This window comes from Prionailurus viverrinus, chromosome A1 (assembly GCF_022837055.1).
Source record: "Prionailurus viverrinus isolate Anna chromosome A1, UM_Priviv_1.0, whole genome shotgun sequence".
Classification (NCBI taxonomy): domain Eukaryota; kingdom Metazoa; phylum Chordata; class Mammalia; order Carnivora; family Felidae; genus Prionailurus; species Prionailurus viverrinus.
The window spans coordinates 129,923,730-129,936,869 of NC_062561.1; the positions used below are offsets into that span (position 1 = coordinate 129,923,730).

Consider the following 13,140-nt stretch of genomic DNA (forward strand, 5'->3'; position numbering starts at 1 on the left):
CTGTATTTCAGTTTTTCCCTTAGGTTGGATTAAGTCAGATGTTTGTCACCATTGAATGTTTATTATTAATAAATAGGGTAACATGATCTTAACATATTCTGCATCTCCAATTTTAGGAATTTTTTTACAGTAATTCTTCCTCACCATCATATTTTCATTGTGCCAAATTTCACCTGGCTCGACTTCTGGATTTTTCTCACCTGGTAATAAGAATTTGAGTTCAGCTAACTTTTAATTTTGTGTTCCTGTAGAAGACTGTGGAACCCTGGGCATTGAAAATGAAAAAAGGAGACAGAGTGTACAGTAGCTACAAGTTTCAGCAGGGAGGCTGAGGAAGGGGATGCTAAAGGAAGAATAAGCCCACACTTCAGTGCTGCATTCTCTGTCCATCCATTGGCACGAAGTTACCATGGGCAGAGAAAATGTTACATGACCCTGTAGGGATGGGGACGAGTTTGAGAAATGCCTCTTCCTTGCCAGTAGATAAGGACAAAATTGCCCAAAGCATCTCTGACCTCTAAGTGTCCCTGTGGGCCCCAGTTGGCCTTGGGAAGCTGGAGAGAACAATGCTTGCCAGAAAACAAAACACATTTAAAAGCCTATTGTGGAAACTGAGGGAGAAAGACAGACTAAAAGATGTTTCCTGCTAAAATCACACAGCGAGTGGAAATTAATTTACAGGAACCCATTATTACTAGCTTAAGCATTTAATGTCCGTGATATTTTATTGATGTAATATGTTCTCTTAATTGTTTTATTTTATTAAATATAAAAATATGTGTATGGATATTCACAGAATCGCTTGCAGTCTGAGCCTTCCAATCCTGTCGTAACTTTTGAGTCTCCTCAACGTGTTTCTCTAGCATTGAAGTCTTCTACACAGGGGTTTGCAGGGACTGCACCTTTTGGAGCTGAGTGAACTCTGCACTTTTCAAACACTTTATATATTATCTTAAGTCTCAATAGCCCTCCAAGGTAGATGGGATTTATTATCCCTATTGTTTAAATAGGGAGCTGCCACCTCAGAGACAGTAAATGGTCTTGCCTGTAGCATATCGTGTCCTTTCCGGATCAGAGCTTGTTGATGAAACATTCCTTCTAGTTGGAAATGTAAAACAACGGATATGTGAGATGGGGCAAAATGGTAGTGATTTGTACAACTGAATGTTTGATGGAAAAGACAGGCTTTCCTGAATTCATTAATTCTTGTTACCCACATTTTCTGGGAGTATGGGTGCTTATCTGCTGGCACTATTATTGGATTGTTGAAGTAACCATAAAGGTCTTTGTGATGATTTATCTTCTGCCTCCTTGTGAGTCTGCCCACATTTGCTGGTGATTTGGTCAGATAGGGGATATCAACAAGCTTAGAATGCTTTTTTTTCCTCTTCCCAGGGGAGTTGCCTTCCTGGTTTTGGTTTACTTTGGCTTGTACATTATAGTGCGTCTTTTTGGTGAAGTGCATCTTTTGGGTATAGATGAGGTGGTATCGTGGAAAGAAGAGTAAAAGCATGCTGGTGGGAAAAAGCTAGACTAGAGCCAAACTGTGCTGTGGATAATTCAGAAACTGAATGATGTACACACCAGTGATTTGATAATTGCCTTTATACACTTTGAGGCATTGAAGCTAGAAAAGCAATTTAAAGGTATTGAATTTGTTTTCATTGTAATTCATTGCAAATAATTAAGCATCCTTTGTGAAAGAACCAGTAATACCTTTATAGATGTCAGGTCCTCTGGTAGGTGCTGGAAATGCTAAGTTCTCACTGAGTTCTGTGTTGTATTTTTGGTTGAGTCCTTAAAAGGGTTAATATTTCTGAGGGACAACAGAATGAAGTGTTTAATTATCAAAGAGCTTTATTTTTAAAACTACAGATGTTTCGGGCATGTGTTTGAGGGGAAGGAGATAAATGCCCAAAGTAGAACTCTGAATTAATAAAATTTGGAGAATGACTTACTCAATTTGGTTAATTTGGTTATTAAGTCTAATTACAGCTTTTGTAGTGGTGACTGTTAAGATAAAAGACCATATCTATTGTAGCTCAGAACTTGAATCGAACATTAAGAACATCCTTTCAGGATCAAACCTCTTTTTGGGGAGGTGAGCAATTAAAGAATGTTATAGGCAAATTAATAAAGGCTTGGCTTTAAAAAATTTTTCTCATTCTGCAAAATGGAAATTTTCTAATTAGAGAAATGTAAGCACAAAAATCTAGATTGGACTTTTTTCCTCAAATCATAGAAATCGTTGCGTAAGGTTTCAAGAATATTTAGGAATTTGCTTTTAAGGACCATAATCTATTTGAGTTTTATTTTTCTTTAAAGTGGGAATCGAATATTAGAGTTATAAGTTAATGAGAAAATGTTTTTAAAGCCCCATATATGGTGCCTGTAGCACATAGTAGACATCCAAGAAATGGCGAGGATCAATGATAATGATTATTTAATTAAAGTTATCTTTGGTATTCTCCTATTTCTTAGAAAGAACACTTAAAAAATTTCTTTTATTAGAGAGAGTAAGAGAGAATATCTTAAAAGCAGGCTCCATGCTCAGCACAGAACCTGACACAGGGCTCAATCCCATGACCCTGGGATCATGACTGAGCTGAAATCAAGAGTCAGGACACTCAACTGAGCCACCCAGGTGCCCCAAAAGAACATTAAAATCAATTTTTTTAATTAAAGGTTTTATTTTTAAGTAATCTCTACACCCAATATGGGGTTCGAACCTAAGACCCCGAGATCAAGAGTTGCATGCTCTACCAAGTGAGCCAGCCAAGGGCACCTCAAAAGGACATTTTTAAAGAAAAGTAGTGTTATGTCATCAAAATCATGTTATCTTCTTATAGACTCTGACTTCTCCGTAGGTGAAGGTGAAACTCACTGTTCTACTGTCACATTATCAACTCCTTCATAAGCAAGTCAGTCAGGCCTTCAGCACTATATGTATTGGTTAATGTTTTTCTAATTTTGAGTTATTTCGAAAGAACTATTGCTTGATAATAAATTTGGTTATTCTGTTTTTAAAACCTTGTGTTATGTTTATGTGGAAACAATGGGTTTGGGTTAACATATATTTTAGGGTATATAATTTCTGCATTTAATTTAAAGTTAGCTCTAGCCCAGCTTTTAGTTGGCTTGGGGGTGCATGTTTCATGCTGATTTTCAGAATAAATTACAGTTTACAAGTTATGGACTGAAATACAGAATTCTGAACTATAGTGAACACATTAAAGACAAAGCACTAATTTTAGAAAAACATTTACATCACATTATTTGTCAACATTAATTTACTTAGTTGCCCTTTTACACACAACCTTGTTAATACACTAACAACCTGATAATGAAACTATACTAGTCATGGCGCATCTTTCAGGGCAACTTCTTGATTTTAGTTTTGTCTAATGTCTATTTAAGATTAGGAGAATTATAAGATAAAAACATCTTGGAAGAAAACCTTAGAAGATTCTTAATTTTTAAGCATTACCCGTTGAATATTGATTTTATTTTTTTCTAAAGGTCATTTGATGATTTGGAAATTTTTTTAGTTCATTGTACCCTAATAAATATTAATGGAAATTTTTGATCCAGTATATAGCTTTTATTTAATTACTTAAATGTAACTTTTTTTGTGTTGCTAGGGCCCACAGCCTAAAACCTAGTAAAGTTGTATCTCATTTTCCAGTGGAGTTCATTGGAAAAGGCTGCAACTTAACAGGTTCTTTAGATACCGTTTTGATTTGTCCCTTGCTTTGTGATATGTTTCATTTGAAGCTGGGTGGCCATGTTTCATTTGAAGCTGATTGTCCTGTTTCCCTTTCTGGGAAAGGCATAGAATTAATAAGGTAGTGATTTTTGCAATGCCCATTGGCTCATTAGAGGATTCCTGCTTAGAGTGCCCTCATACTTAAATCCTTGGAGTACCAGTAGACAGTATTGTTTGGTACAGATATTATGTAGCAGCAGTTTACTTTGTAGTTTACATGTAGTAAAATTCTTACTGTAAAATATATACTGCAAGTACTTACTATAAAAATGCAGACACCTGTACTTATGGTCTTGGGTCATCATGGAGAGTAGGCCTGCCATTGCAGCATCAAGCTGGTGGTTTAGGGATATTTGAAAATGGTATTACAGTGCTGCAGGGTTCAGTAAGCTGGGGTTATTGCAAGATGATACAGTATGTGAGAATTATAGTGGAAAACAAGCATAAGAAAGCTTCCTGGGAACCTTTATAATGACAGGATGATTCACATTAAGGGAGCACTGTGCCTGACCATGAGGCAGTAGATTTTGCATAAAGAGCAGTAGGCAAAAGAGGAGGATAGGTTCTACTCCAAACTGTATCTGAAAGAGGTTATTCAGGAAAGAAGAGAGAGAAAAATGGGTAAAGAAAGAATCATGTAGTTGGAATCTATGGTTGCAGCTGTCCTCAAAGTATTGTTACGAAGTTGGTTAAACCTGAAATGTACAATTTAGAATGCTGGACTGCAAATGTATTACTTTTAAATAAATGTCTATTACAATTATTAAAAAAAATACATACATCTGAATTTTTTGATGTACAGTTTTGAGTTTGGACTAATGGCATCTTCTGTAACAATGACCACAGTCAAGATATGAAATGGTTATATCATCTCCAAAAATTCCCTCACACTGTCCCCATGTGTCCTTTCCATCATTGACTGTCCCTTTCATCGGCGATTTATTCTCACTTCTTTTAGTTTTACCTTTTCTAATATGTCATATAAATTAAATAGTAAAGAGGGTACACACATATATCTTTTTCATTCTGGCTTCCTTCGTGTAGCATAATGCATTTGAGATGTTATGTGTATGTCAAGGATTTGTTTCTTATTGCTGAGTAGTAATCGGTTTATGAATGCACCAGTTTGTTTACCCATTCACCTGTTGAAAGCCATTTAGGATGCTTCCAACCTGCTGCATTTATGAACAAAGCTGTTGTAAACATTCCTATATAAGTTTTTTTTTATCAACATAAATTTTCAGTTTCCTTGGGCAAATTCCTAGAGGTGGATTACTGGGTTATGAGGTAATTAAATAATATGTTTCACTTCATGAGAAACTGCTGAGCTAGTTTCCAGAGTGGCTCTATCATTTTGCACCCTTTGAGCATTCCAGTTGCTCCACACTTTACTAGCACTTGGCATTGTCAAGTTCTAAATTTCTTTTTTCTGATTTTATTTTAATAGGTGTATAGTGGTATGGTTTTAATTTGTACTTTCCTAATGAGTGATGATGTTGAGCACATTTTCATCTGCAGTTTGCTATTATATTTTATTTCATCTGCAACATCCCATTATACACATTATATGGTTCTGTAGATCTTACTTGATGAAGTGTCTTTCCAAATTTTTTGTCCATTTTTATAGGGTTGTTCACTTTCTTGATGAGTTTTGTGAGGACTTTTACATATTCTGGATGCAAATCCTCTGTCAAATGTATGATCTGCACATATTTTCTCTCAGTCTGTGACTTATCTTTTCATTCTCTGAAGAGTATCTTTTGTAGAGGAAAAGGTTTTAATTTTGATGTTTGCTTTCTCAATTTCATCCTTTATGGATCTTGCTTTTGATATTGGATCAACTTTATCTTTGTCTCACCCAAGATCATAAGAGTTTTCTCCCCCTCCCCCAAGTGTTATGGTAAGGCTTTATATTTAGGCCTATGATCTATTTTGAGTTTTTAAAAATTTAATTGAACCAATCCTTTAATGAAGTTTTTGGTATGGATTTAAGTTCACTTTTTTCACAAGAATATCTAATAGCAACACCAGGTGTTGAAAACGTTTATCTTGGGGCACCTGGGTGGCTCAGTCGGTTGATCGTCTGACTTCGTCTCAGGTCACGATCTCGCAGTCCGTGAGTTCGAGCCCCGCGTCGGGCTCTGGGCTGATGGCTCAGAGCCTGGAGCCTGCTTCCAATTCTGTGTCTCCCTCGCTGTCTGCCCCTCCCCCATTCATGCTCTGTCTCTCTCTGTCTCAAAAATAAATAAACGTTAAAAAAAATTTTTTTTAAAAGAAAACATTTATCTTTTCTCTACTGAATTGACTTTGAACCTCAAATTGACCATATTTGTGTAGGTCTGTTTATGAGCTTTTTAATCTGTACCATTGATCTGTGTGTTTTACCAATTGTGCATTGTCTTGATTACTGTAAGTATAGGAAGTCTCAAAATTAGCTACTATAAGTCTTTCCAGTTTGTCCTTTAAAATTGCTTTGGTGATTCAGTATCTTCTTGTGTCCATCATGTACACAAACACCTGCTTGGCTTTTAGAGTGGGGTTGTGTTGAGTATATAGATCAGTGTGGAGAGTATTGACATCTTAACATTGTTAAGGTTTCTAATCTATGAACATAGTAAACTTTCTGCTTTTTAAGATTAACTTATTTTGTCAATATTTTGCTTTTAGCATAGAGACTCTGCACATGTTTTATAAAATTTATAACTAAGTATCTCATGGTTTTTTGGGTACTAATACAAATGGTAATTTTTTGGTTAAATTTTTAACTGTAATTTTTCAGTTTTAGCATATAGATTTACAGTTGGTTTTGTGTGTGTGTGTTTTATTTACAGAGAGAGAGAGAGCATGAACAGGGGGAGAGGTAGAACAGTAGAGAGAGTCTCAAGCAGTCATCATGCTCAGCACAGAGCCCATAGTGGGACTCAATTCCATGCACTGGGATCATGACCTGAGCCAAAATCTTGAGGCAGACACTCAACTGACTGAGCCACCCAGGCACCCCAATTTGGGGGGGGGGCTTGTTTGCTTTTACTTTGAATTTGTGTCATGAACTTTGGTAAACCTACTTATTAGTTCTAGGAGCATTTTTGTAGGTCACTTGTCTGCAAATAGAAATTGTTTAATTTTTTTCCTTTCGTATCTATGCAGTTAACTTCCTTTTCTCGCTTTTTTGGGTTTGCTGTAATTTCCAGTGTAATGCTGAACAGGAGATGGAAGAGATACATCTTTGCCTTATTTTGATCTCAGGAAAAATATTCAGTCTTTTGCCATTATGATGTTCGTGTAGCATTTCTTTCACAGATGCCTTTATCTGATTATCTTCCTATTTTGTTGAGAGGTTTATTTATTATGAAGGAATGTTGAATTTTGTCAGTTGCTTCTTCTGTTGGAAAAAATTACTTTATCTACATCTGTTGAAGATGGTCTTTTTTTCCCCCCTTTGTCTGTTAATATAGTGAGTTATGCTGATTGAATTTTAATGTTAAATCAACCTTGCATTCCTGGGATAAATGATACTTGGTTGTGGTTTATTTTCTTTCTTGTATATTTCTTAATTAGACTTTCTAGTATTTTGTTGAGATGTTTACTTCTGTGTTCATGAGGGATATTCATCTGTAATTGTATTTACTTATATTTTTGTCTGGTTTTGATATCAGAGTAATGCTGGGCTCTTAATGAATTGGAGACCATTCCCTTCTATGTTTTCAGGAAGATATTGTGTAGAATTGGGATTCTTTCTTAAATATATTTGGTATAATTTTCCAAGGAAACCTCTGAACCTACATTATTAGGGACTGAATTGCAGATTTAATTTCTTTAATTTATTACTATTCAGGTTGTTACTTGTTGAGTGATGAACTTTGGTAGTTTGCGAGTTTCAGGGAATTTTTTTTTTTTTATCTAAGTAGTAGAATTCATAGGCATAAAGTTGTTCGTAGAATTCCATTATAAGCCTTTAAAAAATTTTTATTTTTTACATTTTATTTGTTTTTGAGAGAGAGAGAGAGAGAGAGAGAGAGAGAGAGAGAGAGAGAGAGAGACAGAAGCTGAAGCAGGCTCCAGGCTCTGAGCTGTCAGCACAGGGCCCGACATGGGGCTTGAACTCGAGGAACTCTGAGATCATGACCCACGTTGAAGTCGGATCCTTAACCTACTGAGCTACCAGGTGCCCCTGATTTTATTAGATTTTTTTAAAGAAGCAGCTTTTGGTTTCACTGAATTGAGGGGGTGTAGGTTTCAATTTAATTGGTTTCTGATGTTATTTCCTTCCTTATGCTTGCTGGCTTTTGCATTCTCATTTTCTTAAGGTGGATATTTAGGTTATTGCTTTGGGTGCCTGGGTGGCTCAGTCATTTGAGCATCAGACTTTGGCTCAGGTCCTAATCTCCCAGTTCATGGGTTCAGGCCCTGCATCGGTCTCTGTGCTGATAGCTCAAAGCCTGGAACCTGCTTCTGATTGTGTGTCTCCCTCTCTCTCTGCCCCTTCCCTGCTTGTGCGCGCGCTCTCTCTCTCTCTCTCTCTCTCTCTCTCTCTCTCTCTCTCTCTCTTAAAAATAAACAGAAAGAAAATTTTAGATGATTGCTTTGAATCCTTTCTTTTTTCCAGGATAAGTATTTAACCCTGTAAATTTCCCTGTAAACTGTTTTCAGGTATACATCACAAATTTTGATATATTTTATTTGTATTTTCATTCATTACAGAATATTTTTTGAGTTTTCTTGTGACTTCCTCCTTTATTCATGAGTTATTTATAAGTGTTATTTAGTTCCCAGATATTTGGGAATTTTCCAAATATCTTCCTGTTACTGATTTCTAGTTTAATTCTTTTACATCAGAGAGTATACTTCGTATGATTTCACTTCTTTCAAATTTGTCAAAGTTTGTTTTATGGCATAGAATATGGACTGTCTTGGTGAATGTTCTTTGTGCATTTAAAAAAAGTAATGTTTTGTTTTTCCTATTAATGGTAGGTAGAGTGGGCTATAAATGTCAGTGAGGTTAAATTGGTTGATAGAGTTGGTATTCTTCATCCTTATTTTCTGTCTGCTTATCTTATTAGTTATTGAAAAAGGAGTGTTAAACCCTCTAAATATAGTTGTGACTTTGTCTATTTCTCCTTTAAGCTCTGTTGGTTTTTGCTTCATGTATTTTGAAGTCTTCGTGTTGGGTTTAGCTTACTCATTTAGGATTCTCATTGTTTTTGGAGAACTGACCCTTTTATTCTACATCTCACTTTATCCTTGATGTAACTATTCCTTGTTGTGAAGTCTACTTTGTCTGATATTAATATGGCCCCTTAAGCTTTATTTTGAAAGTTTTACGCAGTATATCTTTTTCCATTTAATCTATGTCATTCTATTTAAAGTATCTTTTTTGTACATAGCGTAGAGTTGGGTCTTTTTAATCTGAATTTACCATCTCGTTTAATTTGTATGTTTAGACCATTTACATTTAATGTAATTATTGATGTAGTTGAATTTAAGTCTCTTTATCCTTTCTGTTTTTATTCCTTGTTCCTTCTGCTTTTTCCTGTCCTCCTTGGATTGTTCTAACCTTTTTAAGTATTTCATTTAATGTATTGTCTTTTTTGTTTTTATCTCTTAGTATATTTTTTATGGTTTTGGTGTTAAACATACCTAGCCTTAAACAGTCTATTTGGAGTTAACATTTTGCCACTTTAAGTAGAATGTAGAGTCTAACAACCTTATAGGTTCCTTTACTCTCCATTCTTTATTTTATAGTTTTCTAAATGGGTATTACATCTACATACATTTAAAATGACACAAGACAATATTCAGATTTCTTCTTTCAGTAGTCATACTTATTTTAAAGAACTTAAAAGGACAAGAGCAGTTTGTTATATTTAGTCAGCTATTTATTATTCTTAATTGCTCTTTGTTCTTAAAGCCTCAGTTTCCCTCTGGTATTAATTTCTTTAGCCTGAAGAACTTTCTTTAGCATTTCTTCTAGAACAGATCTTTTGGCAACAAATACTTTAGTTTTCTCTGATGTGAGAAAATCTTTATTTCACCATCATTCCTGAGCAGTATTTTTGCTGGATATAGAATTGTAGGTTGACACTTTAGTTTCTTTGAACACTTGGAAGGTATTGTTTCACTGTCCTCTAACTTCTATGATTTTTGATGAGAAATATCTAATTATTTGAGTGATTCTTCTCTGTATGGTTTTTTATTATTCTTTACTTTCAAGTTTTTTTTTTCTTTATCTTTGGTTTTCATTGATTTGATTATGGTATGTTTGGGCATGGCTTTCTTTGAGCTTACCCTTTTCCTGGTTAGTTGAGCTTCTTCGTTCTGTAAATTCATATATTTTCACAGATTTGGAAGTTTTTAGTCATTATTTCTTCCACAGTTTTCTGTATCTATGTCTCATCTTCTGGGACTCCAGTAATACAAATATTACACATTTTGATGTTTTCCCACTTGTCTTTAAGGTTTGGTTAATTTTCTTCTGATTTTCTCTGTTCTTCAGATGAGATCATTTCTATTTTCACATTCACTAACTTTTCCCACTGCCATATCCATCCTGCCACTGATCCTATCTAGTGAATTTTTTATTTCAGATATATTTTTTTTCAGTTCTAAAATTCCCATTTAGTTTTTTTTTTATAGTTTGTCTTTTACTCATTTAATAGTGTTTACCTTCTCATGGAGCATAGTTATATAGTTACTGTAAAGTCTCTGATCATTCTCACATATGGTTTGTCTTGGTTGGCACTCTTGATTGTTTTTTCCCTTGAGAATTGATCACATTTCCCTGTTTCTTTGTAAGCCAAGTAATTTTGGATCCTGGATGTTTTGAATATTGTGTTAAAATCTGAGTCTTCTTAAAATCCTCTGGAGAATTTGTTTTTGTTTTTGTTTTGTTTTTGTTTTTTAAAGCATACAGTCAACAATCAGGGTAGATTCAGACCATACGTTTTATTTTACCTTCTTTGGATGACATTATCAGTAAAGTTTTCAAAGCCTTGTCTCTGTTGCTTGCGGTCTGCCCAGTACATAGGATGTGGGCCTGTTGGTATATAGTTTTTAGGGGTCTCCCTCTTCAGCTCCTGATTGTGAGGAGGGTCCCCTTTTCCCAGTTCTCTCACCAACTAGATGATATTTTCCTTTTTTGTTGTATGTGCCCTCTACAAAGTTCCCAAAATGGGACTAATTTTCTGCCAACCCAGGAGACAAAAGAGGGGGAAAAAAGTAACATGAAATCAGCCTCACATGGCTTTTTTTTTTAAGTTTTATTTCTCCAATCTACTTGTTTATTTACTTTTTAGAGCCCTCAAGGTGCTGCTTTTTGTACTTTTGGAGAGAGATAAGCAATAGTGGGTTTATTCCATTTTAACTGATCACATTTTGGTTTTAATTGGCATTTAAAAATATAGAAATGTAATTTTTAAATACTTGTGGCTTAAATAATCAGTTGTGGCAATTTTAATTTTCTGTTGGTAAAAATTGTTTGATATTTAAAATATCAGATTCTATAATTGAAGAAGCTTGCTAATTTTATTAAGTTTTTAATTTTAATTCCAATATAGTTAACATACACTGTTATGTTTCAGGTGTACAGTGTAGTGATTCACCAGTTCTGTACATTACTCAGTGCTCATCATAAGTGTACTCTCCAGTCCCCATCACCTGTTTCACCCATATCTCCACCCACCTTCTCTCTGGTAACCATCAGTTTGTTCTTTATAGTTAAGAATCTTATTTCTTGGTTCCTCTCTTTCTCCCTCCCTCCCTCCCTCCCTCCCTCCCTCCCTCCCTCCCTTCCCTCCTTCCCCTGCTTTTGTTCATTTGTTTTGTTTCTTAAATTTCACATATGAGTGAAATCATACAATATTTGTGTTTCTCTGACTGATTTATTTCACTTAGCATTTATATTCTCCATCTCCATATATGTTGCTGCAAATGGCAAGATTTCATTGTTTTTTTATGGGTGAATAATATTCCTCGTGTGTGTGTGTGTGTGTGTGTGTGTGTGTGTGTGTGTGTGTGTATACACATCACATCTTTATCCATTTATCTGTTGATGCACTTTTGGGAATCTTGTTAATTTTATATGTGAAAGAATGTAAAACATCTCTTTTGGACAAACAAAACACAGTGGTTATTTCTACTTTTATTTACTTGGCTAACACAGTTGATTAAAATACACATAGATACACGTACCTTTCTTTTTTTTTTTTAATGTTTATTTTTTAGAGAGAGAGAGAGAGAGAGAGAGAGAGACAGACAGACAGACAGACAGACAACATCAGCAGGGGAGGGGCAGAGAGAGAGGGAGACCCAGAATCCGAAGTAGGCTCCAGGCTCTGAGCTGTCAGCACAGAGCCTGAGCAGGGCTCAAACCCATGGACCAGACTGCGAGATCATGACCTGATCTGAAGTCGGATGCTCAACCGACTAAGCCACCCAGGTGCCCCACACATGTACCTTTAAAAGAAAAAGTATTGTGAATGAGTTTGAAGTACTAGAATCTGTCTTGTTTTGAAATCAGTAAAGTAAAACTTGTAGTTTTAGAACTTCTGAAGTATTTGTTTGAATTAGCTACCTAATTAGCTATTCAAGTTATGAGTTATGCATTCTAAACTCATTATGGCAGGGTGCCTGGGTGGCTCAATAGGTTAAGCATCTGACTCTTGATTTTGGCTCACAGTTTGTTAGATTGAGCCCTGCATCAGGCTCTATGCTAAGAGCATAGAGCTCTTAGCATAGAGCCTGCCTGGGATTCTCTCTCTCCCTCTCTCTCTGTGCCTCTCCTGTTCATGTGTGCTCTCTCTCAAAAATAAATAAACTTAAATCATTTGAAAAAATAAATTCATTATGGTTTTTCCTTTGAAAAACAAGTGAAATTTTGATTAATGTTTAATGATTTCATTCACATGAAGACATAAATTTAGTGATTTCATTTATAATAAGATTAGTTTTTGAAGCGCCTGGGGGGCTCAGTCGGTTAAGCCTCTGACTTTGACTCAGGTCATGACCTCACGGCTCGTGGGTTCAAGCCCTGCGTCTAGCTCTGTGCTGATGGCTCGGAGCCTGGAGCCTGCTTCTGATTCTGTGTGTCTCTCTCTCTGCCCCTCCCCTGCTCACACTCTGTATCGCTCTCAAAAATAAGCAAACATTAAAAAATATATATAATAAGATTAATTTCTGGTGAAATCATTTAGGGGGAAGTATGTTTAAATGAATTTTATTTTTAAAACATCTGTTGAAATATACATACGCATATCAATTGATATGCATTCTAATTTAAAAACATCATAAAGTTTGGAAAGCTTGTAAAACTAGGAAATTATTTATTTGTGTCCATTATAGTACCTTTATGATTTTATTGTAAAAAGGTAAATTTAGAA

General features: G+C 35.3%; 1 protein-coding gene across 2 annotated transcripts in view; it reads left to right on the forward strand.

Moving 5' to 3' along the window:
- The window catches only part of ZSWIM6 (zinc finger SWIM-type containing 6), a 203,128-nt gene that overhangs the window by 162,530 nt on the left and 27,458 nt on the right, over positions 1–13,140 (forward strand). The window lies entirely within an intron of this gene.